Raw genomic sequence first — 27,448 nt, 5'->3', positions numbered from 1 at the left:
TTCTGGCAAACTGTTAATGTCAGAAGTAGCATTGGAAGTAATTCCCTGAGTAACGGAGCAGAATCAGCAGCCTTTGTGTGGAAGAAGTTTCATTCTATGACTCTGGTGCCCTTTTATCTGAGTAACACCACTGTCTGCAGTGGGATTGAAAGCCACAATACTAGAAAGCAATGTGGAATGCAGCAATGGAGGTAGGGTAAGAATGTAATTTTCTGTGTGTGCTGCCTTTTTTGTGTGGGAAAGGAGAAGTGTGATTTGAAATCTTATCGCTGAGGAAAAAGTTAGAATGTGGCAAGTTTTGTGAGGAAAAGAAGTCATTGTGTGAGTGGTGCCTTTCATTTCAAAGTATCATAGTAGGTACAGCACAAGGGTGGCCATTCGGACCATCGTGCCTGTGCCGGCTCTTTGAAAGAGCTGTCCAATTAGTCCCAATCCGTTGCCCTTTCCACATTGCCCGTCAAATTTTTTCCCTTCAAGTACTGATCTAATTCGCTTTTGTGGGCAAATGGCAATACCGCTGAGGTACTTGAAGCGGCCACATGCAAATTGAAGCAGAGTTGAGCAGGCTGTTTGACGCTGACGGCATTTGCGTGGATTAAAAAAAGGTAATGTCAGAAGTGGGATTTGAACCCACGCCCCTAGAAAGGGACCAGAATTCACCAACCTTTAGTAAGGATAAACAGTCCTTGAGTCTGGTGCCTTAGACCACTCGGCCATCCTGACTGTGCAATGCTACAAGCGTGTCCTCCAAAATCTGTACCCTTACTGAGCTGCCTGGCACTGATTCCTCCCATGCAAACACAAAACACGCACCATTCGCTCTTCTTCTATGACTTTTCAGGCAGTGTCAGTCATAAAGTTGAGCATCCCTGCAGTGAAACCAACATTCATACACATATATTTCTCACAAAACCCGTATTTTACAACCTGTCCCTTACCATCGTCCTCGCCTACATTTCTGCTTTCTCAACTTGACAAAACACAAGCAGCACAGCTGCATTCAAACACAAGCCTTTCGAAAACAAACCACAATCCAACATTGATTCCAAGCAGCACTTTTCAGCCTCTCATTCTCGTGCCTTTCCTTTTCTCACAATACATTTACTTGATGTGACAAGTGCTATTTGGAGCCCGGCTCCCCAGAAAATCACCAGGCACTACCAAACTTTGTGAGGGGAAACAAGCCACTCTGCAGGTCTTGTGCCCTTGGCCTTAAGCATTAATCTGAGCACTGCCACCTGAACGGCCCGGCCTACAAAGTCATGAACTCTGGCAACTTTTACGTGCTGATGACTGAATTGCTTGGCTCTGCTGTCTTTTTCTGGCAAACTGTTAATGTCAGAAGTAGCATTGGAAGTAATTCCCTGAGTAACGGAGCAGAATCAGCAGCCTTTGTGTGGAAGAAGTTTCATTCTATGACTCTGGTGCCCTTTTATCTGAGTAACACCACTGTCTGCAGTGGGATTGAAAGCCACAATACTAGAAAGCAATGTGGAATGCAGCAATGGAGGTAGGGTAAGAATGTAATTTTCTGTGTGTGCTGCCTTTTTTGTGTGGGAAATGAAAAGTGTGATTTGAAATCTTATCGCTGAGGAAAAAGTTAGAATGTGGCAAGTTTTGTGAGGAAAAGAAGTCATTGTGTGAGTGGTGCCTTTCATTTCATAGTATCATAGTAGGTACAGCACAAGGGTGGCCATTCGGACCATCGTGCCTGTGCCGGCTCTTTGAAAGAGCTGTCCAATTAGTCCCAATCCGTTGCCCTTTCCACATTGCCCGTCAAATTTTTTCCCTTCAAGTACTGATCTAATTCGCTTTTGTGGGCAAATGGCAATACCGCTGAGGTACTTGAAGCGGCCACATGCAAATTGAAGCAGAGTTGAGCAGGCAGTTTGACGCTGACGGCATTTGCGTGGATTAAAAAAAGCTAATGTCAGAAGTGGGATTTGAACCCACGCCCCTAGAAAGGGACCAGAATTCACCAACCTTTAGTAAGGTAAGGATAAACAGTCCTTGAGTCTGGCGCCTTAGACCACTCGGCCATCCTGACTGTGCAATGCTACAAGCGTGTCCTCCAAAATCTGTACCCTTACTGAGCTGCCTGGCACTGATTCCTCCCATGCAAACACAAAACACGCACCATTCGCTCTTCTTCTATGACTTTTCAGGCAGTGTCAGTCATAAAGTTGAGCATCCCTGCAGTGAAACCAACATTCATACACATATATTTCTCACAAAACCCGTATTTTACAACCTGTCCCTTACCATCGTCCTCGCCTACATTTCTGCTTTCTCAACTTGACAAAACACAAGCAGCACAGCTGCATTCAAACACAAGCCTTTCGAAAACAAACCACAATCCAACATTGATTCCAAGCAGCACTTTTCAGCCTCTCATTCTCGTGCCTTTCCTTTTCTCACAATACATTTACTTGATGTGACAAGTGCTATTTGGAGCCCGGCTCCCCAGAAAATCACCAGGCACTACCAAACTTTGTGAGGGGAAACAAGCCACTCTGCAGGTCTTGTGCCCTTGGCCTTAAGCATTAATCTGAGCACTGCCACCTGAACGGCCCGGCCTACAAAGTCATGAACTCTGGCAACTTTTACGTGCTGATGACTGAATTGCTTGGCTCTGCTGTCTTTTTCTGGCAAACTGTTAATGTCAGAAGTAGCATTGGAAGTAATTCCCTGAGTAACGGAGCAGAATCAGCAGCCTTTGTGTGGAAGAAGTTTCATTCTATGACTCTGGTGCCCTTTTATCTGAGTAACACCACTGTCTGCAGTGGGATTGAAAGCCACAATACTAGAAAGCAATGTGGAATGCAGCAATGGAGGTAGGGTAAGAATGTAATTTTCTGTGTGTGCTGCCTTTTTTGTGTGGGAAAGGAGAAGTGTGATTTGAAATCTTATCGCTGAGGAAAAAGTTAGAATGTGGCAAGTTTTGTGAGGAAAAGAAGTCATTGTGTGAGTGGTGCCTTTCATTTCAAAGTATCATAGTAGGTACAGCACAAGGGTGGCCATTCGGACCATCGTGCCTGTGCCGGCTCTTTGAAAGAGCTGTCCAATTAGTCCCAATCCGTTGCCCTTTCCACATTGCCCGTCAAATTTTTTCCCTTCAAGTACTGATCTAATTCGCTTTTGTGGGCAAATGGCAATACCGCTGAGGTACTTGAAGCGGCCACATGCAAATTGAAGCAGAGTTGAGCAGGCTGTTTGACGCTGACGGCATTTGCGTGGATTAAAAAAAGGTAATGTCAGAAGTGGGATTTGAACCCACGCCCCTAGAAAGGGACCAGAATTCACCAACCTTTAGTAAGGTAAGGATAAACAGTCCTTGAGTCTGGTGCCTTAGACCACTCGGCCATCCTGACTGTGCAATGCTACAAGCGTGTCCTCCAAAATCTGTACCCTTACTGAGCTGCCTGGCACTGATTCCTCCCATGCAAACACAAAACACGCACCATTCGCTCTTCTTCTATGACTTTTCAGGCAGTGTCAGTCATAAAGTTGAGCATCCCTGCAGTGAAACCAACATTCATACACATATATTTCTCACAAAACCCGTATTTTACAACCTGTCCCTTACCATCGTCCTCGCCTACATTTCTGCTTTCTCAACTTGACAAAACACAAGCAGCACAGCTGCATTCAAACACAAGCCTTTCGAAAACAAACCACAATCCAACATTGATTCCAAGCAGCACTTTTCAGCCTCTCATTCTCGTGCCTTTCCTTTTCTCACAATACATTTACTTGATGTGACAAGTGCTATTTGGAGCCCGGCTCCCCAGAAAATCACCAGGCACTACCAAACTTTGTGAGGGGAAACAAGCCACTCTGCAGGTCTTGTGCCCTTGGCCTTAAGCATTAATCTGAGCACTGCCACCTGAACGGCCCGGCCTACAAAGTCATGAACTCTGGCAACTTTTACGTGCTGATGACTGAATTGCTTGGCTCTGCTGTCTTTTTCTGGCAAACTGTTAATGTCAGAAGTAGCATTGGAAGTAATTCCCTGAGTAACGGAGCAGAATCAGCAGCCTTTGTGTGGAAGAAGTTTCATTCTATGACTCTGGTGCCCTTTTATCTGAGTAACACCACTGTCTGCAGTGGGATTGAAAGCCACAATACTAGAAAGCAATGTGGAATGCAGCAATGGAGGTAGGGTAAGAATGTAATTTTCTGTGTGTGCTGCCTTTTTTGTGTGGGAAATGAAAAGTGTGATTTGAAATCTTATCGCTGAGGAAAAAGTTAGAATGTGGCAAGTTTTGTGAGGAAAAGAAGTCATTGTGTGAGTGGTGCCTTTCATTTCATAGTATCATAGTAGGTACAGCACAAGGGTGGCCATTCGGACCATCGTGCCTGTGCCGGCTCTTTGAAAGAGCTGTCCAATTAGTCCCAATCCGTTGCCCTTTCCACATTGCCCGTCAAATTTTTTCCCTTCAAGTACTGATCTAATTCGCTTTTGTGGGCAAATGGCAATACCGCTGAGGTACTTGAAGCGGCCACATGCAAATTGAAGCAGAGTTGAGCAGGCAGTTTGACGCTGACGGCATTTGCGTGGATTAAAAAAAGCTAATGTCAGAAGTGGGATTTGAACCCACGCCCCTAGAAAGGGACCAGAATTCACCAACCTTTAGTAAGGTAAGGATAAACAGTCCTTGAGTCTGGCGCCTTAGACCACTCGGCCATCCTGACTGTGCAATGCTACAAGCGTGTCCTCCAAAATCTGTACCCTTACTGAGCTGCCTGGCACTGATTCCTCCCATGCAAACACAAAACACGCACCATTCGCTCTTCTTCTATGACTTTTCAGGCAGTGTCAGTCATAAAGTTGAGCATCCCTGCAGTGAAACCAACATTCATACACATATATTTCTCACAAAACCCGTATTTTACAACCTGTCCCTTACCATCGTCCTCGCCTACATTTCTGCTTTCTCAACTTGACAAAACACAAGCAGCACAGCTGCATTCAAACACAAGCCTTTCGAAAACAAACCACAATCCAACATTGATTCCAAGCAGCACTTTTCAGCCTCTCATTCTCGTGCCTTTCCTTTTCTCACAATACATTTACTTGATGTGACAAGTGCTATTTGGAGCCCGGCTCCCCAGAAAATCACCAGGCACTACCAAACTTTGTGAGGGGAAACAAGCCACTCTGCAGGTCTTGTGCCCTTGGCCTTAAGCATTAATCTGAGCACTGCCACCTGAACGGCCCGGCCTACAAAGTCATGAACTCTGGCAACTTTTACGTGCTGATGACTGAATTGCTTGGCTCTGCTGTCTTTTTCTGGCAAACTGTTAATGTCAGAAGTAGCATTGGAAGTAATTCCCTGAGTAACGGAGCAGAATCAGCAGCCTTTGTGTGGAAGAAGTTTCATTCTATGACTCTGGTGCCCTTTTATCTGAGTAACACCACTGTCTGCAGTGGGATTGAAAGCCACAATACTAGAAAGCAATGTGGAATGCAGCAATGGAGGTAGGGTAAGAATGTAATTTTCTGTGTGTGCTGCCTTTTTTGTGTGGGAAAGGAGAAGTGTGTTTTGAAATCTTATCGCTGAGGAAAAAGTTAGAATGTGGCAAGTTTTGTGAGGAAAAGAAGTCATTGTGTGAGTGGTGCCTTTCATTTCATAGTATCATAGTAGGTACAGCACAAGGGTGGCCATTCGGACCATCGTGCCTGTGCCGGCTCTTTGAAAGAGCTGTCCAATTAGTCCCAATCCGTTGCCCTTTCCACATTGCCCGTCAAATTTTTTCCCTTCAAGTACTGATCTAATTCGCTTTTGTGGGCAAATGGCAATACCGCTGAGGTACTTGAAGCGGCCACATGCAAATTGAAGCAGAGTTGAGCAGGCAGTTTGACGCTGACGGCATTTGCGTGGATTAAAAAAAGCTAATGTCAGAAGTGGGATTTGAACCCACGCCCCTAGAAAGGGACCAGAATTCACCAACCTTTAGTAAGGTAAGGATAAACAGTCCTTGAGTCTGGCGCCTTAGACCACTCGGCCATCCTGACTGTGCAATGCTACAAGCGTGTCCTCCAAAATCTGTACCCTTACTGAGCTGCCTGGCACTGATTCCTCCCATGCAAACACAAAACACGCACCATTCGCTCTTCTTCTATGACTTTTCAGGCAGTGTCAGTCATAAAGTTGAGCATCCCTGCAGTGAAACCAACATTCATACACATATATTTCTCACAAAACCCGTATTTTACAACCTGTCCCTTACCATCGTCCTCACCTACATTTCTGCTTTCTCAACTTGACAAAACACAAGCAGCACAGCTGCATTCAAACACAAGCCTTTCGAAAACAAACCACAATCCAACATTGATTCCAAGCAGCACTTTTCAGCCTCTCATTCTCGTGCCTTTCCTTTTCTCACAATACATTTACTTGATGTGACAAGTGCTCTTTGGAGCCCGGCTCCCCAGAAAATCACCAGGCACTACCAAACTTTGTGAGGGGAAACAAGCCACTCTGCAGGTCTTGTGCCCTTGGCCTTAAGCATTAATCTGAGCACTGCCACCTGAACGGCCCGGCCTACAAAGTCATGAACTCTGGCAACTTTTACGTGCTGATGACTGAATTGCTTGGCTCTGCTGTCTTTTTCTGGCAAACTGTTAATGTCAGAAGTAGCATTGGAAGTAATTCCCTGAGTAACGGAGCAGAATCAGCAGCCTTTGTGTGGAAGAAGTTTCATTCTATGACTCTGGTGCCCTTTTATCTGAGTAACACCACTGTCTGCAGTGGGATTGAAAGCCACAATACTAGAAAGCAATGTGGAATGCAGCAATGGAGGTAGGGTAAGAATGTAATTTTCTGTGTGTGCTGCCTTTTTTGTGTGGGAAAGGAGAAGTGTGATTTGAAATCTTATCGCTGAGGAAAGAGTTAGAATGTGGCAAGTTTTGTGAGGAAAAGAAGTCATTGTGTGAGTGGTGCCTTTCATTTCATAGTATCATAGTAGGTACAGCACAAGGGTGGCCATTCGGACCATCGTGCCTGTGACGGCTCTTTGAAAGAGCTGTCCAATTAGTCCCATTCCGTTGCCCTTTCCACATTGCCCGTCAAATTTTTTCCCTTCAAGTACTGATCTAATTCGCTTTTGTGGGCAAATGGCAATACCGCTGAGGTACTTGAAGCGGCCACATGCAAATTGAAGCAGAGTTGAGCAGGCTGTTTGACGCTGACGGCATTTGCGTGGATTAAAAAAAGGTAATGTCAGAAGTGGGATTTGAACCCACGCCCCTAGAAAGGGACCAGAATTCACCAACCTTTAGTAAGGTAAGGATAAACAGTCCTTGAGTCTGGCGCCTTAGACCACTCGGCCATCCTGACTGTGCAATGCTACAAGCGTGTCCTCCAAAATCTGTACCCTTACTGAGCTGCCTGGCACTGATTCCTCCCATGCAAACACAAAACACGCACCATTCGCTCTTCTTCTATGACTTTTCAGGCAGTGTCAGTCATAAAGTTGAGCATCCCTGCAGTGAAACCAACATTCATACACATATATTTCTCACAAAACCCGTATTTTACAACCTGTCCCTTACCATCGTCCTCGCCTACATTTCTGCTTTCTCAACTTGACAAAACACAAGCAGCACAGCTGCATTCAAACACAAGCCTTTCGAAAACAAACCACAATCCAACATTGATTCCAAGCAGCACTTTTCAGCCTCTCATTCTCGTGCCTTTCCTTTTCTCACAATACATTTACTTGATGTGACAAGTGCTATTTGGAGCCCGGCTCCCCAGAAAATCACCAGGCACTACCAAACTTTGTGAGGGGAAACAAGCCACTCTGCAGGTCTTGTGCCCTTGGCCTTAAGCATTAATCTGAGCACTGCCACCTGAACGGCCCGGCCTACAAAGTCATGAACTCTGGCAACTTTTACGTGCTGATGACTGAATTGCTTGGCTCTGCTGTCTTTTTCTGGCAAACTGTTAATGTCAGAAGTAGCATTGGAAGTAATTCCCTGAGTAACGGAGCAGAATCAGCAGCCTTTGTGTGGAAGAAGTTTCATTCTATGACTCTGGTGCCCTTTTATCTGAGTAACACCACTGTCTGCAGTGGGATTGAAAGCCACAATACTAGAAAGCAATGTGGAATGCAGCAATGGAGGTAGGGTAAGAATGTAATTTTCTGTGTGTGCTGCCTTTTTTGTGTGGGAAAGGAGAAGTGTGTTTTGAAATCTTATCGCTGAGGAAAAAGTTAGAATGTGGCAAGTTTTGTGAGGAAAAGAAGTCATTGTGTGAGTGGTGCCTTTCATTTCATAGTATCATAGTAGGTACAGCACAAGGGTGGCCATTCGGACCATCGTGCCTGTGCCGGCTCTTTGAAAGAGCTGTCCAATTAGTCCCAATCCGTTGCCCTTTCCACATTGCCCGTCAAATTTTTTCCCTTCAAGTACTGATCTAATTCGCTTTTGTGGGCAAATGGCAATACCGCTGAGGTACTTGAAGCGGCCACATGCAAATTGAAGCAGAGTTGAGCAGGCAGTTTGACGCTGACGGCATTTGCGTGGATTAAAAAAAGCTAATGTCAGAAGTGGGATTTGAACCCACGCCCCTAGAAAGGGACCAGAATTCACCAACCTTTAGTAAGGTAAGGATAAACAGTCCTTGAGTCTGGCGCCTTAGACCACTCGGCCATCCTGACTGTGCAATGCTACAAGCGTGTCCTCCAAAATCTGTACCCTTACTGAGCTGCCTGGCACTGATTCCTCCCATGCAAACACAAAACACGCACCATTCGCTCTTCTTCTATGACTTTTCAGGCAGTGTCAGTCATAAAGTTGAGCATCCCTGCAGTGAAACCAACATTCATACACATATATTTCTCACAAAACCCGTATTTTACAACCTGTCCCTTACCATCGTCCTCACCTACATTTCTGCTTTCTCAACTTGACAAAACACAAGCAGCACAGCTGCATTCAAACACAAGCCTTTCGAAAACAAACCACAATCCAACATTGATTCCAAGCAGCACTTTTCAGCCTCTCATTCTCGTGCCTTTCCTTTTCTCACAATACATTTACTTGATGTGACAAGTGCTCTTTGGAGCCCGGCTCCCCAGAAAATCACCAGGCACTACCAAACTTTGTGAGGGGAAACAAGCCACTCTGCAGGTCTTGTGCCCTTGGCCTTAAGCATTAATCTGAGCACTGCCACCTGAACGGCCCGGCCTACAAAGTCATGAACTCTGGCAACTTTTACGTGCTGATGACTGAATTGCTTGGCTCTGCTGTCTTTTTCTGGCAAACTGTTAATGTCAGAAGTAGCATTGGAAGTAATTCCCTGAGTAACGGAGCAGAATCAGCAGCCTTTGTGTGGAAGAAGTTTCATTCTATGACTCTGGTGCCCTTTTATCTGAGTAACACCACTGTCTGCAGTGGGATTGAAAGCCACAATACTAGAAAGCAATGTGGAATGCAGCAATGGAGGTAGGGTAAGAATGTAATTTTCTGTGTGTGCTGCCTTTTTTGTGTGGGAAAGGAGAAGTGTGATTTGAAATCTTATCGCTGAGGAAAGAGTTAGAATGTGGCAAGTTTTGTGAGGAAAAGAAGTCATTGTGTGAGTGGTGCCTTTCATTTCATAGTATCATAGTAGGTACAGCACAAGGGTGGCCATTCGGACCATCGTGCCTGTGACGGCTCTTTGAAAGAGCTGTCCAATTAGTCCCATTCCGTTGCCCTTTCCACATTGCCCGTCAAATTTTTTCCCTTCAAGTACTGATCTAATTCGCTTTTGTGGGCAAATGGCAATACCGCTGAGGTACTTGAAGCGGCCACATGCAAATTGAAGCAGAGTTGAGCAGGCTGTTTGACGCTGACGGCATTTGCGTGGATTAAAAAAAGGTAATGTCAGAAGTGGGATTTGAACCCACGCCCCTAGAAAGGGACCAGAATTCACCAACCTTTAGTAAGGTAAGGATAAACAGTCCTTGAGTCTGGCGCCTTAGACCACTCGGCCATCCTGACTGTGCAATGCTACAAGCGTGTCCTCCAAAATCTGTACCCTTACTGAGCTGCCTGGCACTGATTCCTCCCATGCAAACACAAAACACGCACCATTCGCTCTTCTTCTATGACTTTTCAGGCAGTGTCAGTCATAAAGTTGAGCATCCCTGCAGTGAAACCAACATTCATACACATATATTTCTCACAAAACCCGTATTTTACAACCTGTCCCTTACCATCGTCCTCGCCTACATTTCTGCTTTCTCAACTTGACAAAACACAAGCAGCACAGCTGCATTCAAACACAAGCCTTTCGAAAACAAACCACAATCCAACATTGATTCCAAGCAGCACTTTTCAGCCTCTCATTCTCGTGCCTTTCCTTTTCTCACAATACATTTACTTGATGTGACAAGTGCTATTTGGAGCCCGGCTCCCCAGAAAATCACCAGGCACTACCAAACTTTGTGAGGGGAAACAAGCCACTCTGCAGGTCTTGTGCCCTTGGCCTTAAGCATTAATCTGAGCACTGCCACCTGAACGGCCCGGCCTACAAAGTCATGAACTCTGGCAACTTTTACGTGCTGATGACTGAATTGCTTGGCTCTGCTGTCTTTTTCTGGCAAACTGTTAATGTCAGAAGTAGCATTGGAAGTAATTCCCTGAGTAACGGAGCAGAATCAGCAGCCTTTGTGTGGAAGAAGTTTCATTCTATGACTCTGGTGCCCTTTTATCTGAGTAACACCACTGTCTGCAGTGGGATTGAAAGCCACAATACTAGAAAGCAATGTGGAATGCAGCAATGGAGGTAGGGTAAGAATGTAATTTTCTGTGTGTGCTGCCTTTTTTGTGTGGGAAAGGAGAAGTGTGATTTGAAATCTTATCGCTGAGGAAAGAGTTAGAATGTGGCAAGTTTTGTGAGGAAAAGAAGTCATTGTGTGAGTGGTGCCTTTCATTTCATAGTATCATAGTAGGTACAGCACAAGGGTGGCCATTCGGACCATCGTGCCTGTGACGGCTCTTTGAAAGAGCTGTCCAATTAGTCCCATTCCGTTGCCCTTTCCACATTGCCCGTCAAATTTTTTCCCTTCAAGTACTGATCTAATTCGCTTTTGTGGGCAAATGGCAATACCGCTGAGGTACTTGAAGCGGCCACATGCAAATTGAAGCAGAGTTGAGCAGGCTGTTTGACGCTGACGGCATTTGCGTGGATTAAAAAAAGGTAATGTCAGAAGTGGGATTTGAACCCACGCCCCTAGAAAGGGACCAGAATTCACCAACCTTTAGTAAGGTAAGGATAAACAGTCCTTGAGTCTGGCGCCTTAGACCACTCGGCCATCCTGACTGTGCAATGCTACAAGCGTGTCCTCCAAAATCTGTACCCTTACTGAGCTGCCTGGCACTGATTCCTCCCATGCAAACACAAAACACGCACCATTCGCTCTTCTTCTATGACTTTTCAGGCAGTGTCAGTCATAAAGTTGAGCATCCCTGCAGTGAAACCAACATTCATACACATATATTTCTCACAAAACCCGTATTTTACAACCTGTCCCTTACCATCGTCCTCGCCTACATTTCTGCTTTCTCAACTTGACAAAACACAAGCAGCACAGCTGCATTCAAACACAAGCCTTTCGAAAACAAACCACAATCCAACATTGATTCCAAGCAGCACTTTTCAGCCTCTCATTCTCGTGCCTTTCCTTTTCTCACAATACATTTACTTGATGTGACAAGTGCTATTTGGAGCCCGGCTCCCCAGAAAATCACCAGGCACTACCAAACTTTGTGAGGGGAAACAAGCCACTCTGCAGGTCTTGTGCCCTTGGCCTTAAGCATTAATCTGAGCACTACCACCTGAACGGCCCGGCCTACAAAGTCATGAACTCTGGCAACTTTTACGTGCTGATGACTGAATTGCTTGGCTCTGCTGTCTTTTTCTGGCAAACTGTTAATGTCAGAAGTAGCATTGGAAGTAATTCCCTGAGTAACGGAGCAGAATCAGCAGCCTTTGTGTGGAAGAAGTTTCATTCTATGACTCTGGTGCCCTTTTATCTGAGTAACACCACTGTCTGCAGTGGGATTGAAAGCCACAATACTGGAATGCAATGTGGAATGCAGCAATGGAGGTAGGGTAAGAATGTAATTTTCTGTGTGTGCTGCCTTTTTTGTGTGGGAAAGGAGAAGTGTGATTTGAAATCTTATCGCTGAGGAAAGAGTTAGAATGTGGCAAGTTTTGTGAGGAAAAGAAGTCATTGTGTGAGTGGTGCCTTTCATTTCATAGTATCATAGTAGGTACAGCACAAGGGTGGCCATTCGGACCATCGTGCCTGTGACGGCTCTTTGAAAGAGCTGTCCAATTAGTCCCATTCCGTTGCCCTTTCCACATTCCCTGTCAAATTTTTTCCCTTGAAGTACTGATCTAATTCGCTTTTGCGGGCAAATGGCAATACCGCTGAGGTACTTGAAGCGGCCACATGCAAATTGAAGCAGAGTTGAGCAGGCTGTTTGACGCTGACGGCATTTGCGTGGATTAAAAAAAGGTAATGTCAGAAGTGGGATTTGAACCCACGCCCCTAGAAAGGGACCAGAATTCACCAACCTTTAGTAAGGTAAGGATAAACAGTCCTTGAGTCTGGCGCCTTAGACCACTCGGCCATCCTGACTGTGCAATGCTACAAGCGTGTCCTCCAAAATCTGTACCCTTACTGAGCTGCCTGGCACTGATTCCTCCCATGAAAACACAAAACACGCACCATTCGCTCTTCTTCTATGACTTTTCAGGCAGTGTCAGTCATAAAGTTGAGCATCCCTGCAGTGAAACCAACATTCATACACATATATTTCTCACAAAACCCGTATTTTACAACCTGTCCCTTACCATCGTCCTCGCCTACATTTCTGCTTTCTCAACTTGACAAAACACAAGCAGCACAGCTGCATTCAAACACAAGCCTTTCGAAAACAAACCACAATCCAACATTGATTCCAAGCAGCACTTTTCAGCCTCTCATTCTCGTGCCTTTCCTTTTCTCACAATACATTTACTTGATGTGACAAGTGCTATTTGGAGCCCGGCTCCCCAGAAAATCACCAGGCACTACCAAACTTTGTGAGGGGAAACAAGCCACTCTGCAGGTCTTGTGCCCTTGGCCTTAAGCATTAATCTGAGCACTGCCACCTGAACGGCCCGGCCTACAAAGTCATGAACTCTGGCAACTTTTACGTGCTGATGACTGAATTGCTTGGCTCTGCTGTCTTTTTCTGGCAAACTGTTAATGTCAGAAGTAGCATTGGAAGTAATTCCCTGAGTAACGGAGCAGAATCAGCAGCCTTTGTGTGGAAGAAGTTTCATTCTATGACTCTGGTGCCCTTTTATCTGAGTAACACCACTGTCTGCAGTGGGATTGAAAGCCACAATACTAGAAAGCAATGTGGAATGCAGCAATGGAGGTAGGTAAGAATGTAATTTTCTGTGTGTGCTGCCTTTTTTGTGTGGGAAAGGAGAAGTGTGATTTGAAATCTTATCGCTGAGGAAAAAGTTAGAATGTGGCAAGTTTTGTGAGGAAAAGAAGTCATTGTGTGAGTGGTGCCTTTCATTTCATAGTATCATAGTAGGTACAGCACAAGGGTGGCCATTCGGACCATCGTGCCTGTGCCGGCTCTTTGAAAGAGCTGTCCAATTAGTCCCAATCCGTTGCCCTTTCCACATTGCCCGTCAAATTTTTTCCCTTCAAGTACTGATCTAATTCGCTTTTGTGGGCAAATGGCAATACCGCTGAGGTACTTGAAGCGGCCACATGCAAATTGAAGCAGAGTTGAGCAGGCAGTTTGACGCTGACGGCATTTGCGTGGATTAAAAAAAGCTAATGTCAGAAGTGGGATTTGAACCCACGCCCCTAGAAAGGGACCAGAATTCACCAACCTTTAGTAAGGTAAGGATAAACAGTCCTTGAGTCTGGCGCCTTAGACCACTCGGCCATCCTGACTGTGCAATGCTACAAGCGTGTCCTCCAAAATCTGTACCCTTACTGAGCTGCCTGGCACTGATTCCTCCCATGCAAACACAAAACACGCACCATTCGCTCTTCTTCTATGACTTTTCAGGCAGTGTCAGTCATAAAGTTGAGCATCCCTGCAGTGAAACCAACATTCATACACATATATTTCTCACAAAACCCGTATTTTACAACCTGTCCCTTACCATCGTCCTCGCCTACATTTCTGCTTTCTCAACTTGACAAAACACAAGCAGCACAGCTGCATTCAAACACAAGCCTTTCGAAAACAAACCACAATCCAACATTGATTCCAAGCAGCACTTTTCAGCCTCTCATTCTCGTGCCTTTCCTTTTCTCACAATACATTTACTTGATGTGACAAGTGCTATTTGGAGCCCGGCTCCCCAGAAAATCACCAGGCACTACCAAACTTTGTGAGGGGAAACAAGCCACTCTGCAGGTCTTGTGCCCTTGGCCTTAAGCATTAATCTGAGCACTGCCACCTGAACGGCCCGGCCTACAAAGTCATGAACTCTGGCAACTTTTACGTGCTGATGACTGAATTGCTTGGCTCTGCTGTCTTTTTCTGGCAAACTGTTAATGTCAGAAGTAGCATTGGAAGTAATTCCCTGAGTAACGGAGCAGAATCAGCAGCCTTTGTGTGGAAGAAGTTTCATTCTATGACTCTGGTGCCCTTTTATCTGAGTAACACCACTGTCTGCAGTGGGATTGAAAGCCACAATACTAGAATGCAATGTGGAATGCAGCAATGGAGGTAGGGTAAGAATGTAATTTTCTGTGTGCTGCCTTTTTTGTGTGGGAAAGGAGAAGTGTGATTTGAAATCTTATCGCTGAGGAAAAAGTTAGAATGTGGCAAGTTTTGTGAGGAAAAGAAGTCATTGTGTGAGTGGTGCCTTTCATTTCATAGTATCATAGTAGGTACAGCACAAGGGTGGCCATTCGGACCATCGTGCCTGTGCCGGCTCTTTGAAAGAGCTGTCCAATTAGTCCCAATCCGTTGCCCTTTCCACATTGCCCGTCAAATTTTTTCCCTTCAAGTACTGATCTAATTCGCTTTTGTGGGCAAATGGCAATACCGCTGAGGTACTTGAAGCGGCCACATGCAAATTGAAGCAGAGTTGAGCAGGCAGTTTGACGCTGACGGCATTTGCGTGGATTAAAAAAAGCTAATGTCAGAAGTGGGATTTGAACCCACGCCCCTAGAAAGGGACCAGAATTCACCAACCTTTAGTAAGGTAAGGATAAACAGTCCTTGAGTCTGGCGCCTTAGACCACTCGGCCATCCTGACTGTGCAATGCTACAAGCGTGTCCTCCAAAATCTGTACCCTTACTGAGCTGCCTGGCACTGATTCCTCCCATGCAAACACAAAACACGCACCATTCGCTCTTCTTCTATGACTTTTCAGGCAGTGTCAGTCATAAAGTTGAGCATCCCTGCAGTGAAACCAACATTCATACACATATATTTCTCACAAAACCCGTATTTTACAACCTGTCCCTTACCATCGTCCTCGCCTACATTTCTGCTTTCTCAACTTGACAAAACACAAGCAGCACAGCTGCATTCAAACACAAGCCTTTCGAAAACAAACCACAATCCAACATTGATTCCAAGCAGCACTTTTCAGCCTCTCATTCTCGTGCCTTTCCTTTTCTCACAATACATTTACTTGATGTGACAAGTGCTATTTGGAGCCCGGCTCCCCAGAAAATCACCAGGCACTACCAAACTTTGTGAGGGGAAACAAGCCACTCTGCAGGTCTTGTGCCCTTGGCCTTAAGCATTAATCTGAGCACTGCCACCTGAACGGCCCGGCCTACAAAGTCATGAACTCTGGCAACTTTTACGTGCTGATGACTGAATTGCTTGGCTCTGCTGTCTTTTTCTGGCAAACTGTTAATGTCAGAAGTAGCATTGGAAGTAATTCCCTGAGTAACGGAGCAGAATCAGCAGCCTTTGTGTGGAAGAAGTTTCATTCTATGACTCTGGTGCCCTTTTATCTGAGTAACACCACTGTCTGCAGTGGGATTGAAAGCCACAATACTAGAAAGCAATGTGGAATGCAGCAATGGAGGTAGGGTAAGAATGTAATTTTCTGTGTGTGCTGCCTTTTTTGTGTGGGAAAGGAGAAGTGTGATTTGAAATCTTATCGCTGAGGAAAAAGTTAGAATGTGGCAAGTTTTGTGAGGAAAAGAAGTCATTGTGTGAGTGTTGCCTTTCATTTCATAGTATCATAGTAGGTACAGCACAAGGGTGGCCATTCGGACCATCGTGCCTGTGCCGGCTCTTTGAAAGAGCTGTCCAATTAGTCCCAATCCGTTGCCCTTTCCACATTGCCCGTCAAATTTTTTCCCTTCAAGTACTGATCTAATTCGCTTTTGTGGGCAAATGGCAATACCGCTGAGGTACTTGAAGCGGCCACATGCAAATTGAAGCAGAGTTGAGCAGGCAGTTTGACGCTGACGGCATTTGCGTGGATTAAAAAAAGCTAATGTCAGAAGTGGGATTTGAACCCACGCCCCGAGAAAGGGACCAGAATTCACCAACCTTTAGTAAGGTAAGGATAAACAGTCCTTGAGTCTGGCGCCTTAGACCACTCGGCCATCCTGACTGTGCAATGCTACAAGCGTGTCCTCCAAAATCTGTACCCTTACTGAGCTGCCTGGCACTGATTCCTCCCATGCAAACACAAAACACGCACCATTCGCTCTTCTTCTGTGACTTTTCAGGCAGTGTCAGTCATAAAGTTGAGCATCCCTGCAGTGAAACCAACATTCATACACATATATTTCTCACAAAACCCGTATTTTACAACCTGTCCCTTACCATCGTCCTCGCCTACATTTCTGCTTTCTCAACTTGACAAAACACAAGCAGCACAGCTGCATTCAAACACAAGCCTTTCGAAAACAAACCACAATCCAACATTGATTCCAAGCAGCACTTTTCAGCCTCTCATTCTCGTGCCTTTCCTTTTCTCACAATACATTTACTTGATGTGACAAGTGCTATTTGGAGCCCGGCTCCCCAGAAAATCACCAGGCACTACCAAACTTTGTGAGGGGAAACAAGCCACTCTGCAGGTCTTGTGCCCTTGGCCTTAAGCATTAATCTGAGCACTGCCACCTGAACGGCCCGGCCTACAAAGTCATGAACTCTGGCAACTTTTACGTGCTGATGACTGAATTGCTTGGCTCTGCTGTCTTTTTCTGGCAAACTGTTAATGTCAGAAGTAGCATTGGAAGTAATTCCCTGAGTAACGGAGCAGAATCAGCAGCCTTTGTGTGGAAGAAGTTTCATTCTATGACTCTGGTGCCCTTTTATCTGAGTAACACCACTGTCTGCAGTGGGATTGAAAGCCACAATACTAGAAAGCAATGTGGAATGCAGCAATGGAGGTAGGGTAAGAATGTAATTTTCTGTGTGTGCTGCCTTTTTTGTGTGGGAAAGGAGAAGTGTGTTTTGAAATCTTATCGCTGAGGAAAGAGTTAGAATGTGGCAAGTTTTGTGAGGAAAAGAAGTCATTGTGTGAGTGTTGCCTTTCATTTCATAGTATCATAGTAGGTACAGCACAAGGGTGGCCATTCGGACCATCGTGCCTGTGCCGGCTCTTTGAAAGAGCTGTCCAATTAGTCCCAATCCGTTGCCCTTTCCACATTGCCCGTCAAATTTTTTCCCTTCAAGTACTGATCTAATTCGCTTTTGTGGGCAAATGGCAATACCGCTGAGGTACTTGAAGCGGCCACATGCAAATTGAAGCAGAGTTGAGCAGGCAGTTTGACGCTGACGGCATTTGCGTGGATTAAAAAAAGCTAATGTCAGAAGTGGGATTTGAACCCACGCCCCGAGAAAGGGACCAGAATTCACCAACCTTTAGTAAGGTAAGGATAAACAGTCCTTGAGTCTGGCGCCTTAGACCACTCGGCCATCCTGACTGTGCAATGCTACAAGCGTGTCCTCCAAAATCTGTACCCTTACTGAGCTGCCTGGCACTGATTCCTCCCATGCAAACACAAAACACGCACCATTCGCTCTTCTTCTATGACTTTTCAGGCAGTGTCAGTCATAAAGTTGAGCATCCCTGCAGTGAAACCAACATTCATACACATATATTTCTCACAAAACCCGTATTTTACAACCTGTCCCTTACCATCGTCCTCGCCTACATTTCTGCTTTCTCAACTTGACAAAACACAAGCAGCACAGCTGCATTCAAACAGAAGCCTTTCGAAAACAAACCACAATCCAACATTGATTCCAAGCAGCACTTTTCAGCCTCTCATTCTCGTGCCTTTCCTTTTCTCACAATACACTTACTTGATGTGACAAGTGCTATTTGGAGCCCGGCTCCCCAGAAAATCACCAGGCACTACCAAACTTTGTGAGGGGAAACAAGCCACTCTGCAGGTCTTGTGCCCTTGGCCTTAAGCATTAATCTGAGCACTGCCACCTGAACGGCCCGGCCTACAAAGTCATGAACTCTGGCAACTTTTACGTGCTGATGACTGAATTGCTTGGCTCTGCTGTCTTTTTCTGGCAAACTGTTAATGTCAGAAGTAGCCTTGGAAGTAATTCCCTGAGTAACGGAGCAGAATCAGCAGCCTTTGTGTGGAAGAAGTTTCATTCTATGACTCTGGTGCCCTTTTATCTGAGTAACACCACTGTCTGCAGTGGGATTGAAAGCCACAATACTAGAAAGCAATGTGGAATGCAGCAATGGAGGTAGGGTAAGAATGTAATTTTCTGTGTGTGCTGCCTTTTTTGTGTGGGAAAGGAGAAGTGTGATTTGAAATCTTGTCCCTGAGGAAAGAGTTAGAATGTGGCAAGTTTTGTGAGGAAAAGAAGTCATTGTGTGAGTGGTGCCTTTCATTTCATAGTATCATAGTAGGTACAGCACAAGGGTGGCCATTCGGACCATCGTGCCTGTGCCAGCTCTTTGAAAGAGCTGTCCAATTAGTCCCATTCCGTTGCCCTTTCCACATTGCCCGTCAAATTTTTTCCCTTCAAGTACTGATCTAATTCGCTTTTGTGGGCAAATGGCAATACCGCTGAGGTACTTGAAGCGGCCACATGCAAATTGAAGCAGAGTTGAGCAGGCAGTTTGACGCTGACGGCATTTGCGTGGATTAAAAAAAGGTAATGTCAGAAGTGGGATTTGAACCCACGCCCCTAGAAAGGGACCAGAATTCACCAACCTTTAGTAAGGTAAGGATAAACAGTCCTTGAGTCTGGCGCCTTAGACCACTCGGCCATCCTGACTGTGCAATGCTACAAGCGTGTCCTCCAAAATCTGTACCCTTACTGAGCTGCCTGGCACTGATTCCTCCCATGCAAACACAAAACACGCACCATTCGCTCTTCTTCTATGACTTTTCAGGCAGTGTCAGTCATAAAGTTGAGCATCCCTGCAGTGAAACCAACATTCATACACATATATTTCTCACAAAACCCATATTTTACAACCTGTCCCTTACCATCGTCCTCGCCTACATTTCTGCTTTCTCAACTTGACAAAACACAAGCAGCACAGCTGCATTCAAACACAAGCCTTTCGAAAACAAACCACAATCCAACATTGATTCCAAGCAGCACTTTTCAGCCTCTCATTCTCGTGCCTTTCCTTTTCTCACAATACATTTACTTGATGTGACAAGTGCTATTTGGAGCCCGGCTCCCCAGAAAATCACCAGGCACTACCAAACTTTGTGAGGGGAAACAAGCCACTCTGCAGGTCTTGTGCCCTTGGCCTTAAGCATTAATCTGAGCACTGCCACCTGAACGGCCCGGCCTACAAAGTCATGAACTCTGGCAACTTTTACGTGCTGATGACTGAATTGCTTGGCTCTGCTGTCTTTTTCTGGCAAACTGTTAATGTCAGAAGTAGCATTGGAAGTAATTCCCTGAGTAACGGAGCAGAATCAGCAGCCTTTGTGTGGAAGAAGTTTCATTCTATGACTCTGGTGCCCTTTTATCTGAGTAACACCACTGTCTGCAGTGGGATTGAAAGCCACAATACTAGAAAGCAATGTGGAATGCAGCAATGGAGGTAGGGTAAGAATGTAATTTTCTGTGTGTGCTGCCTTTTTTGTGTGGGAAAGGAGAAGTGTGATTTGAAATCTTATCGCTGAGGAAAAAGTTAGAATGTGGCAAGTTTTGTGAGGAAAAGAAGTCATTGTGTGAGTGGTGCCTTTCATTTCATAGTATCATAGTAGGTACAGCACAAGGGTGGCCATTCGGACCATCGTGCCTGTGCCGGCTCTTTGAAAGAGCTGTCCAATTAGTCCCAATCCGTTGCCCTTTCCACATTGCCCGTCAAATTTTTTCCCTTCAAGTACTGATCTAATTCGCTTTTGTGGGCAAATGGCAATACCGCTGAGGTACTTGAAGCGGCCACATGCAAATTGAAGCAGAGTTGAGCAGGCAGTTTGACGCTGACGGCATTTGCGTGGATTAAAAAAAGCTAATGTCAGAAGTGGGATTTGAACCCACGCCCCTAGAAAGGGACCAGAATTCACCAACCTTTAGTAAGGTAAGGATAAACAGTCCTTGAGTCTGGCGCCTTAGACCACTCGGCCATCCTGACTGTGCAATGCTACAAGCGTGTCCTCCAAAATCTGTACCCTTACTGAGCTGCCTGGCACTGATTCCTCCCATGCAAACACAAAACACGCACCATTCGCTCTTCTTCTGTGACTTTTCAGGCAGTGTCAGTCATAAAGTTGAGCATCCCTGCAGTGAAACCAACATTCATACACATATATTTCTCACAAAACCCGTATTTTACAACCTGTCCCTTACCATCGTCCTCGCCTACATTTCTGCTTTCTCAACTTGACAAAACACAAGCAGCACAGCTGCATTCAAACACAAGCCTTTCGAAAACAAACCACAATCCAACATTGATTCCAAGCAGCACTTTTCAGCCTCTCATTCTCGTGCCTTTCCTTTTCTCACAATACATTTACTTGATGTGACAAGTGCTATTTGGAGCCCGGCTCCCCAGAAAATCACCAGGCACTACCAAACTTTGTGAGGGGAAACAAGCCACTCTGCAGGTCTTGTGCCCTTGGCCTTAAGCATTAATCTGAGCACTGCCACCTGAACGGCCCGGCCTACAAAGTCATGAACTCTGGCAACTTTTACGTGCTGATGACTGAATTGCTTGGCTCTGCTGTCTTTTTCTGGCAAACTGTTAATGTCAGAAGTAGCATTGGAAGTAATTCCCTGAGTAACGGAGCAGAATCAGCAGCCTTTGTGTGGAAGAAGTTTCATTCTATGACTCTGGTGCCCTTTTATCTGAGTAACACCACTGTCTGCAGTGGGATTGAAAGCGACAATACTAGAAAGCAATGTGGAATGCAGCAATGGAGGTAGGGTAAGAATGTAATTTTCTGTGTGTGCTGCCTTTTTTGTGTGGGAAAGGAGAAGTGTGATTTGAAATCTTATCGCTGAGGAAAAAGTTAGAATGTGGCAAGTTTTGTGAGGAAAAGAAATCATTGTGTGAGTGGTGCCTTTCATTTCAAAGTATCATAGTAGGTACAGCACAAGGGTGGCCATTCGGACCATCGTGCCTGTGCCGGCTCTTTGAAAGAGCTGTCCAATTAGTCCCATTCCGTTGCCCTTTCCACATTGCCCGTCAAATTTTTTTCCTTGAAGTACTGATCTAATTCGCTTTTGTGGGCAAATGGCAATACCGCTGAGGCACTTGAAGCGGCCACATGCAAATTGAAGCAGAGTTGAGCAGGCAGTTTGACGCTGACGGCATTTGCGTGGATTAAAAAAAGCTAATGTCAGAAGTGGGATTTGAACCCACGCCCCTAGAAAGGGACCAGAATTCACCAACCTTTAGTAAGGTAAGGATAAACAGTTCTTGAGTCTGGCGCCTTAGACCACTCGGCCATCCTGACTGTGCAATGCTACAAGCGTGTCCTCCAAAATCTGTACCCTTACTGAGCTGCCTGGCACTGATTCCTCCCATGCAAACACAAAACACGCACCATTCGCTCTTCTTCTATGACTTTTCAGGCAGTGTCAGTCATAAAGTTGAGCATCCCTGCAGTGAAACCAACATTCATACACATATATTTCTCACAAAACCCGTATTTTACAACCTGTCCCTTACCATCGTCCTCGCCTACATTTCTGCTTTCTCAACTTGACAAAACACAAGCAGCACAGCTGCATTCAAACACAAGCCTTTCGAAAACAAACCACAATCCAACATTGATTCCAAGCAGCACTTTTCAGCCTCTCATTCTCGTGCCTTTCCTTTTCTCACAATATATTTACTTGATGTGACAAGTGCTATTTGGAGCCCGGCTCCCCAGAAAATCACCAGGCACTACCAAACTTTGTGAGGGGAAACAAGCCACTCTGCAGGTCTTGTGCCCTTGGCCTTAAGCATTAATCTGAGCACTGCCACCTGAACGGCCCGGCCTACAAAGTCATGAACTCTGGCAACTTTTACGTGCTGATGACTGAATTGCTTGGCTCTGCTGTCTTTTTCTGGCAAACTGTTAATGTCAGAAGTAGCATTGGAAGTAATTCCCTGAGTAACGGAGCAGAATCAGCAGCCTTTCTGTGGAAGAAGTTTCATTCTATGACTCTGGTGCCCTTTTATCTGAGTAACACCACTGTCTGCAGTGGGATTGAAAGCCACAATACTAGAAAGCAATGTGGAATGCAGCAATGGAGGTAGGGTAAGAATGTAATTTTCTGTGTGTGCTGCTTTTTTTGTGTGGGAAAGGAGAAGTGTGATTTGAAATCTTATCGCTGAGGAAAAAGTTAGAATGTGGCAAGTTTTGTGAGGAAAAGAAGTCATTGTGTGAGTGTTGCCTTTCATTTCATAGTATCATAGTAGGTACAGCACAAGGGTGGCCATTCGGACCATCGTGCCTGTGCCGGCTCTTTGAAAGAGCTGTCCAATTAGTCCCAATCCGTTGCCCTTTCCACATTGCCCGTCAAATTTTTTCCCTTCAAGTACTGATCTAATTCGCTTTTGTGGGCAAATGGCAATACCGCTGAGGTACTTGAAGCGGCCACATGCAAATTGAAGCAGAGTTGAGCAGGCAGTTTGACGCTGACGGCATTTGCGTGGATTAAAAAAAGCTAATGTCAGAAGTGGGATTTGAACCCACGCCCCTAGAAAGGGACCAGAATTCACCAACCTTTAGTAAGGTAAGGATAAACAGTCCTTGAGTCTGGCGCCTTAGACCACTCGGCCATCCTGACTGTGCAATGCTACAAGCGTGTCCTCCAAAATCTGTACCCTTACTGAGCTGCCTGGCACTGATTCCTCCCATGCAAACACAAAACACGCACCATTCGCTCTTCTTCTATGACTTTTCAGGCAGTGTCAGTCATAAAGTTGAGCATCCCTGCAGTGAAACCAACATTCATACACATATATTTCTCACAAAACCCGTATTTTACAACCTGTCCCTTACCATCGTCCTCGCCTACATTTCTGCTTTCTCAACTTGACAAAACACAAGCAGCACAGCTGCATTCAAACACAAGCCTTTCGAAAACAAACCACAATCCAACATTGATTCCAAGCAGCACTTTTCAGCCTCTCATTCTCGTGCCTTTCCTTTTCTCACAATACATTTACTTGATGTGACAAGTGCTATTTGGAGCCCGGCTCCCCAGAAAATCACCAGGCACTACCAAACTTTGTGAGGGGAAACAAGCCACTCTGCAGGTCTTGTGCCCTTGGCCTTAAGCATTAATCTGAGCACTGCCACCTGAACGGCCCGGCCTACAAAGTCATGAACTCTGGCAACTTTTACGTGCTGATGACTGAATTGCTTGGCTCTGCTGTCTTTTTCTGGCAAACTGTTAATGTCAGAAGTAGCATTGGAAGTAATTCCCTGAGTAACGGAGCAGAATCAGCAGCCTTTGTGTGGAAGAAGTTTCATTCTATGACTCTGGTGCCCTTTTATCTGAGTAACACCACTGTCTGCAGTGGGATTGAAAGCCACAATACTAGAAAGCAATGTGGAATGCAGCAATGGAGGTAGGGTAAGAATGTAATTTTCTGTATGTGCTGCCTTTTTTGTGTGGGAAAGGAGAAGTGTGATTTGAAATCTTATCGCTGAGGAAAGAGTTAGAATGTGGCAAGTTTTGTGAGGAAAAGAAGTCATTGTGTGAGTGGTGCCTTTCATTTCATAGTATCATAGTAGGTACAGCACAAGGGTGGCCATTCGGACCATCGTGCCTGTGCCGGCTCTTTGAAAGAGCTGTCCAATTAGTCCCAATCCGTTGCCCTTTCCACATTGCCCGTCAAATTTTTTCCCTTCAAGTACTGATCTAATTCGCTTTTGTGGGCAAATGGCAACACCGCTGAGGTACTTGAAGCGGCCACATGCAAATTGAAGCAGAGTTGAGCAGGCAGTTTGACGCTGACGGCATTTGCGTGGATTAAAAAAAGGTAATGTCAGAAGTGGGATTTGAACCCACGCCCCTAGAAAGGGACCAGAATTCACCAACCTTTAGTAAGGTAAGGATAAACAGTCCTTGAGTCTGGCGCCTTAGACCACTCGGCCATCCTGACTGTGCAATGCTACAAGCGTGTCCTCCAAAATCTGTACCCTTACTGAGCTGCCTGGCACTGATTCCTCCCATGCAAACACAAAACACGCACCATTCGCTCTTCTTCTATGACTTTTCAGGCAGTGTCAGTCATAAAGTTGAGCATCCCTGCAGTGAAACCAACATTCATACACATATATTTCTCACAAAACCCATATTTTACAACCTGTCCCTTACCATCGTCCTCGCCTACATTTCTGCTTTCTCAACTTGACAAAACACAAGCAGCACAGCTGCATTCAAACACAAGCCTTTCGAAAACAAACCACAATCCAACATTGATTCCAAGCAGCACTTTTCAGCCTCTCATTCTCGTGCCTTTCCTTTTCTCACAATACATTTACTTGATGTGACAAGTGCTATTTGGAGCCCGGCTCCCCAGAAAATCACCAGGCACTACCAAACTTTGTGAGGGGAAACAAGCCACTCTGCAGGTCTTGTGCCCTTGGCCTTAAGCATTAATCTGAGCACTGCCACCTGAACGGCCCGGCCTACAAAGTCATGAACTCTGGCAACTTTTACGTGCTGATGACTGAATTGCTTGGCTCTGCTGTCTTTTTCTGGCAAACTGTTAATGTCAGAAGTAGCATTGGAAGTAATTCCCTGAGTAACGGAGCAGAATCAGCAGCCTTTGTGTGGAAGAAGTTTCATTCTATGACTCTGGTGCCCTTTTATCTGAGTAACACCACTGTCTGCAGTGGGATTGAAAGCCACAATACTAGAAAGCAATGTGGAATGCAGCAATGGAGGTAGGGTAAGAATGTAATTTTCTGTGTGTGCTGCCTTTTTTGTGTGGGAAAGGAGAAGTGTGATTTGAAATCTTATCGCTGAGGAAAAAGTTAGAATGTGGCAAGTTTTGTGAGGAAAAGAAGTCATTGTGTGAGTGGTGCCTTTCATTTCATAGTATCATAGTAGGTACAGCACAAGGGTGGCCATTCGGACCATCGTGCCTGTGCCGGCTCTTTGAAAGAGCTGTCCAATTAGTCCCAATCCGTTGCCCTTTCCACATTGCCCGTCAAATTTTTTCCCTTCAAGTACTGATCTAATTCGCTTTTGTGGGCAAATGGCAATACCGCTGAGGTACTTGAAGCGGCCACATGCAAATTGAAGCAGAGTTGAGCAGGCAGTTTGACGCTGACGGCATTTGCGTGGATTAAAAAAAGGTAATGTCAGAAGTGGGATTTGAACCCACGCCCCTAGAAAGGGACCAGAATTCACCAACCTTTAGTAAGGTAAGGATAAACAGTCCTTGAGTCTGGCGCCTTAGACCACTCGGCCATCCTGACTGTGCAATGCTACAAGCGTGTCCTCCAAAATCTGTACCCTTACTGAGCTGCCTGGCACTGATTCCTCCCATGCAAACACAAAACACGCACCATTCGCTCTTCTTCTATGACTTTTCAGGCAGTGTCAGTCATAAAGTTGAGCATCCCTGCAGTGAAACCAACATTCATACACATATATTTCTCACAAAACCCATATTTTACAACCTGTCCCTTACCATCGTCCTCGCCTACATTTCTGCTTTCTCAACTTGACAAAACACAAGCAGCACAGCTGCATTCAAACACAAGCCTTTCGAAAACAAACCACAATCCAACATTGATTCCAAGCAGCACTTTTCAGCCTCTCATTCTCGTGCCTTTCCTTTTCTCACAATACATTTACTTGATGTGACAAGTGCTATTTGGAGCCCGGCTCCCCAGAAAATCACCAGGCACTACCAAACTTTGTGAGGGGAAACAAGCCACTCTGCAGGTCTTGTGCCCTTGGCCTTAAGCATTAATCTGAGCACTGCCACCTGAACGGCCCGGCCTACAAAGTCATGAACTCTGGCAACTTTTACGTGCTGATGACTGAATTGCTTGGCTCTGCTGTCTTTTTCTGGCAAACTGTTAATGTCAGAAGTAGCATTGGAAGTAATTCCCTGAGTAACGGAGCAGAATCAGCAGCCTTTGTGTGGAAGAAGTTTCATTCTATGACTCTGGTGCCCTTTTATCTGAGTAACACCACTGTCTGCAGTGGGATTGAAAGCCACAATACTAGAAAGCAATGTGGAATGCAGCAATGGAGGTAGGGTAAGAATGTAATTTTCTGTGTGTGCTGCCTTTTTTGTGTGGGAAAGGAGAAGTGTGATTTGAAATCTTATCGCTGAGGAAAAAGTTAGAATGTGGCAAGTTTTGTGAGGAAAAGAAGTCATTGTGTGAGTGGTGCCTTTCATTTCATAGTATCATAGTAGGTACAGCACAAGGGTGGCCATTCGGACCATCGTGCCTGTGCCGGCTCTTTGAAAGAGCTGTCCAATTAGTCCCAATCCGTTGCCCTTTCCACATTGCCCGTCAAATTTTTTCCCTTCAAGTACTGATCTAATTCGCTTTTGTGGGCAAATGGCAATACCGCTGAGGTACTTGAAGCGGCCACATGCAAATTGAAGCAGAGTTGAGCAGGCAGTTTGACGCTGACGGCATTTGCGTGGATTAAAAAAAGGTAATGTCAGAAGTGGGATTTGAACCCACGCCCCTAGAAAGGGACCAGAATTCACCAACCTTTAGTAAGGTAAGGATAAACAGTCCTTGAGTCTGGCGCCTTAGACCACTCGGCCATCCTGACTGTGCAATGCTACAAGCGTGTCCTCCAAAATCTGTACCCTTACTGAGCTGCCTGGCACTGATTCCTCCCATGCAAACACAAAACACGCACCATTCGCTCTTCTTCTATGACTTTTCAGGCAGTGTCAGTCATAAAGTTGAGCATCCCTGCAGTGAAACCAACATTCATACACATATATTTCTCACAAAACCCGTATTTTACAACCTGTCCCTTACCATCGTCCTCGCCTACATTTCTGCTTTCTCAAC

The 27,448-nt window shown here is 45.4% G+C and overlaps 21 non-coding genes across 21 annotated transcripts; all 21 read right to left on the bottom strand.

Annotated features, from left to right (window-relative positions):
- Nucleotides 1-609: 609 nt before the first annotated feature.
- Nucleotides 610-723, bottom strand: trnal-caa (transfer RNA leucine (anticodon CAA)). Its single transcript has 2 exons — nucleotides 686-723; nucleotides 610-655 (listed from the first exon to the last, which is right to left on the bottom strand). It is a non-coding gene; the product is annotated as a tRNA-Leu (tRNA).
- A 1,205-nt stretch (nucleotides 724-1,928) lies between these two features.
- trnal-caa (transfer RNA leucine (anticodon CAA)) lies at nucleotides 1,929-2,047 on the bottom strand. The gene is made up of 2 exons: nucleotides 2,010-2,047; nucleotides 1,929-1,974 (listed from the first exon to the last, which is right to left on the bottom strand). It is a non-coding gene; the product is annotated as a tRNA-Leu (tRNA).
- A 1,205-nt stretch (nucleotides 2,048-3,252) lies between these two features.
- Nucleotides 3,253-3,371, bottom strand: trnal-caa (transfer RNA leucine (anticodon CAA)). Its single transcript has 2 exons — nucleotides 3,334-3,371; nucleotides 3,253-3,298 (listed from the first exon to the last, which is right to left on the bottom strand). It is a non-coding gene; the product is annotated as a tRNA-Leu (tRNA).
- Nucleotides 3,372-4,576: 1,205 nt separating this feature from the next.
- trnal-caa (transfer RNA leucine (anticodon CAA)) lies at nucleotides 4,577-4,695 on the bottom strand. Its single transcript has 2 exons — nucleotides 4,658-4,695; nucleotides 4,577-4,622 (listed from the first exon to the last, which is right to left on the bottom strand). It is a non-coding gene; the product is annotated as a tRNA-Leu (tRNA).
- A 1,205-nt stretch (nucleotides 4,696-5,900) lies between these two features.
- On the bottom strand, nucleotides 5,901-6,019 carry trnal-caa (transfer RNA leucine (anticodon CAA)). Its single transcript has 2 exons — nucleotides 5,982-6,019; nucleotides 5,901-5,946 (listed from the first exon to the last, which is right to left on the bottom strand). It is a non-coding gene; the product is annotated as a tRNA-Leu (tRNA).
- Nucleotides 6,020-7,224: 1,205 nt separating this feature from the next.
- On the bottom strand, nucleotides 7,225-7,343 carry trnal-caa (transfer RNA leucine (anticodon CAA)). Its single transcript has 2 exons — nucleotides 7,306-7,343; nucleotides 7,225-7,270 (listed from the first exon to the last, which is right to left on the bottom strand). It is a non-coding gene; the product is annotated as a tRNA-Leu (tRNA).
- A 1,205-nt stretch (nucleotides 7,344-8,548) lies between these two features.
- On the bottom strand, nucleotides 8,549-8,667 carry trnal-caa (transfer RNA leucine (anticodon CAA)). The gene is made up of 2 exons: nucleotides 8,630-8,667; nucleotides 8,549-8,594 (listed from the first exon to the last, which is right to left on the bottom strand). It is a non-coding gene; the product is annotated as a tRNA-Leu (tRNA).
- Nucleotides 8,668-9,872: 1,205 nt separating this feature from the next.
- On the bottom strand, nucleotides 9,873-9,991 carry trnal-caa (transfer RNA leucine (anticodon CAA)). Its single transcript has 2 exons — nucleotides 9,954-9,991; nucleotides 9,873-9,918 (listed from the first exon to the last, which is right to left on the bottom strand). It is a non-coding gene; the product is annotated as a tRNA-Leu (tRNA).
- Nucleotides 9,992-11,196: 1,205 nt separating this feature from the next.
- trnal-caa (transfer RNA leucine (anticodon CAA)) lies at nucleotides 11,197-11,315 on the bottom strand. The gene is made up of 2 exons: nucleotides 11,278-11,315; nucleotides 11,197-11,242 (listed from the first exon to the last, which is right to left on the bottom strand). It is a non-coding gene; the product is annotated as a tRNA-Leu (tRNA).
- A 1,205-nt stretch (nucleotides 11,316-12,520) lies between these two features.
- On the bottom strand, nucleotides 12,521-12,639 carry trnal-caa (transfer RNA leucine (anticodon CAA)). The gene is made up of 2 exons: nucleotides 12,602-12,639; nucleotides 12,521-12,566 (listed from the first exon to the last, which is right to left on the bottom strand). It is a non-coding gene; the product is annotated as a tRNA-Leu (tRNA).
- A 1,204-nt stretch (nucleotides 12,640-13,843) lies between these two features.
- trnal-caa (transfer RNA leucine (anticodon CAA)) lies at nucleotides 13,844-13,962 on the bottom strand. Its single transcript has 2 exons — nucleotides 13,925-13,962; nucleotides 13,844-13,889 (listed from the first exon to the last, which is right to left on the bottom strand). It is a non-coding gene; the product is annotated as a tRNA-Leu (tRNA).
- A 1,203-nt stretch (nucleotides 13,963-15,165) lies between these two features.
- On the bottom strand, nucleotides 15,166-15,284 carry trnal-caa (transfer RNA leucine (anticodon CAA)). Its single transcript has 2 exons — nucleotides 15,247-15,284; nucleotides 15,166-15,211 (listed from the first exon to the last, which is right to left on the bottom strand). It is a non-coding gene; the product is annotated as a tRNA-Leu (tRNA).
- A 1,205-nt stretch (nucleotides 15,285-16,489) lies between these two features.
- Nucleotides 16,490-16,608, bottom strand: trnal-caa (transfer RNA leucine (anticodon CAA)). The gene is made up of 2 exons: nucleotides 16,571-16,608; nucleotides 16,490-16,535 (listed from the first exon to the last, which is right to left on the bottom strand). It is a non-coding gene; the product is annotated as a tRNA-Leu (tRNA).
- A 1,205-nt stretch (nucleotides 16,609-17,813) lies between these two features.
- trnal-caa (transfer RNA leucine (anticodon CAA)) lies at nucleotides 17,814-17,932 on the bottom strand. The gene is made up of 2 exons: nucleotides 17,895-17,932; nucleotides 17,814-17,859 (listed from the first exon to the last, which is right to left on the bottom strand). It is a non-coding gene; the product is annotated as a tRNA-Leu (tRNA).
- A 1,205-nt stretch (nucleotides 17,933-19,137) lies between these two features.
- On the bottom strand, nucleotides 19,138-19,256 carry trnal-caa (transfer RNA leucine (anticodon CAA)). The gene is made up of 2 exons: nucleotides 19,219-19,256; nucleotides 19,138-19,183 (listed from the first exon to the last, which is right to left on the bottom strand). It is a non-coding gene; the product is annotated as a tRNA-Leu (tRNA).
- Nucleotides 19,257-20,461: 1,205 nt separating this feature from the next.
- On the bottom strand, nucleotides 20,462-20,580 carry trnal-caa (transfer RNA leucine (anticodon CAA)). The gene is made up of 2 exons: nucleotides 20,543-20,580; nucleotides 20,462-20,507 (listed from the first exon to the last, which is right to left on the bottom strand). It is a non-coding gene; the product is annotated as a tRNA-Leu (tRNA).
- A 1,205-nt stretch (nucleotides 20,581-21,785) lies between these two features.
- trnal-caa (transfer RNA leucine (anticodon CAA)) lies at nucleotides 21,786-21,904 on the bottom strand. The gene is made up of 2 exons: nucleotides 21,867-21,904; nucleotides 21,786-21,831 (listed from the first exon to the last, which is right to left on the bottom strand). It is a non-coding gene; the product is annotated as a tRNA-Leu (tRNA).
- Nucleotides 21,905-23,109: 1,205 nt separating this feature from the next.
- trnal-caa (transfer RNA leucine (anticodon CAA)) lies at nucleotides 23,110-23,228 on the bottom strand. The gene is made up of 2 exons: nucleotides 23,191-23,228; nucleotides 23,110-23,155 (listed from the first exon to the last, which is right to left on the bottom strand). It is a non-coding gene; the product is annotated as a tRNA-Leu (tRNA).
- Nucleotides 23,229-24,433: 1,205 nt separating this feature from the next.
- trnal-caa (transfer RNA leucine (anticodon CAA)) lies at nucleotides 24,434-24,552 on the bottom strand. Its single transcript has 2 exons — nucleotides 24,515-24,552; nucleotides 24,434-24,479 (listed from the first exon to the last, which is right to left on the bottom strand). It is a non-coding gene; the product is annotated as a tRNA-Leu (tRNA).
- A 1,205-nt stretch (nucleotides 24,553-25,757) lies between these two features.
- trnal-caa (transfer RNA leucine (anticodon CAA)) lies at nucleotides 25,758-25,876 on the bottom strand. Its single transcript has 2 exons — nucleotides 25,839-25,876; nucleotides 25,758-25,803 (listed from the first exon to the last, which is right to left on the bottom strand). It is a non-coding gene; the product is annotated as a tRNA-Leu (tRNA).
- A 1,205-nt stretch (nucleotides 25,877-27,081) lies between these two features.
- Nucleotides 27,082-27,200, bottom strand: trnal-caa (transfer RNA leucine (anticodon CAA)). The gene is made up of 2 exons: nucleotides 27,163-27,200; nucleotides 27,082-27,127 (listed from the first exon to the last, which is right to left on the bottom strand). It is a non-coding gene; the product is annotated as a tRNA-Leu (tRNA).
- Nucleotides 27,201-27,448: the final 248 nt, after the last annotated feature.

This window comes from Heptranchias perlo, chromosome 13, assembly GCF_035084215.1.
Source record: "Heptranchias perlo isolate sHepPer1 chromosome 13, sHepPer1.hap1, whole genome shotgun sequence".
NCBI classification, from domain to species: domain Eukaryota; kingdom Metazoa; phylum Chordata; class Chondrichthyes; order Hexanchiformes; family Hexanchidae; genus Heptranchias; species Heptranchias perlo.
This window is presented reverse-complemented; position numbering and strand designations above follow the sequence as displayed.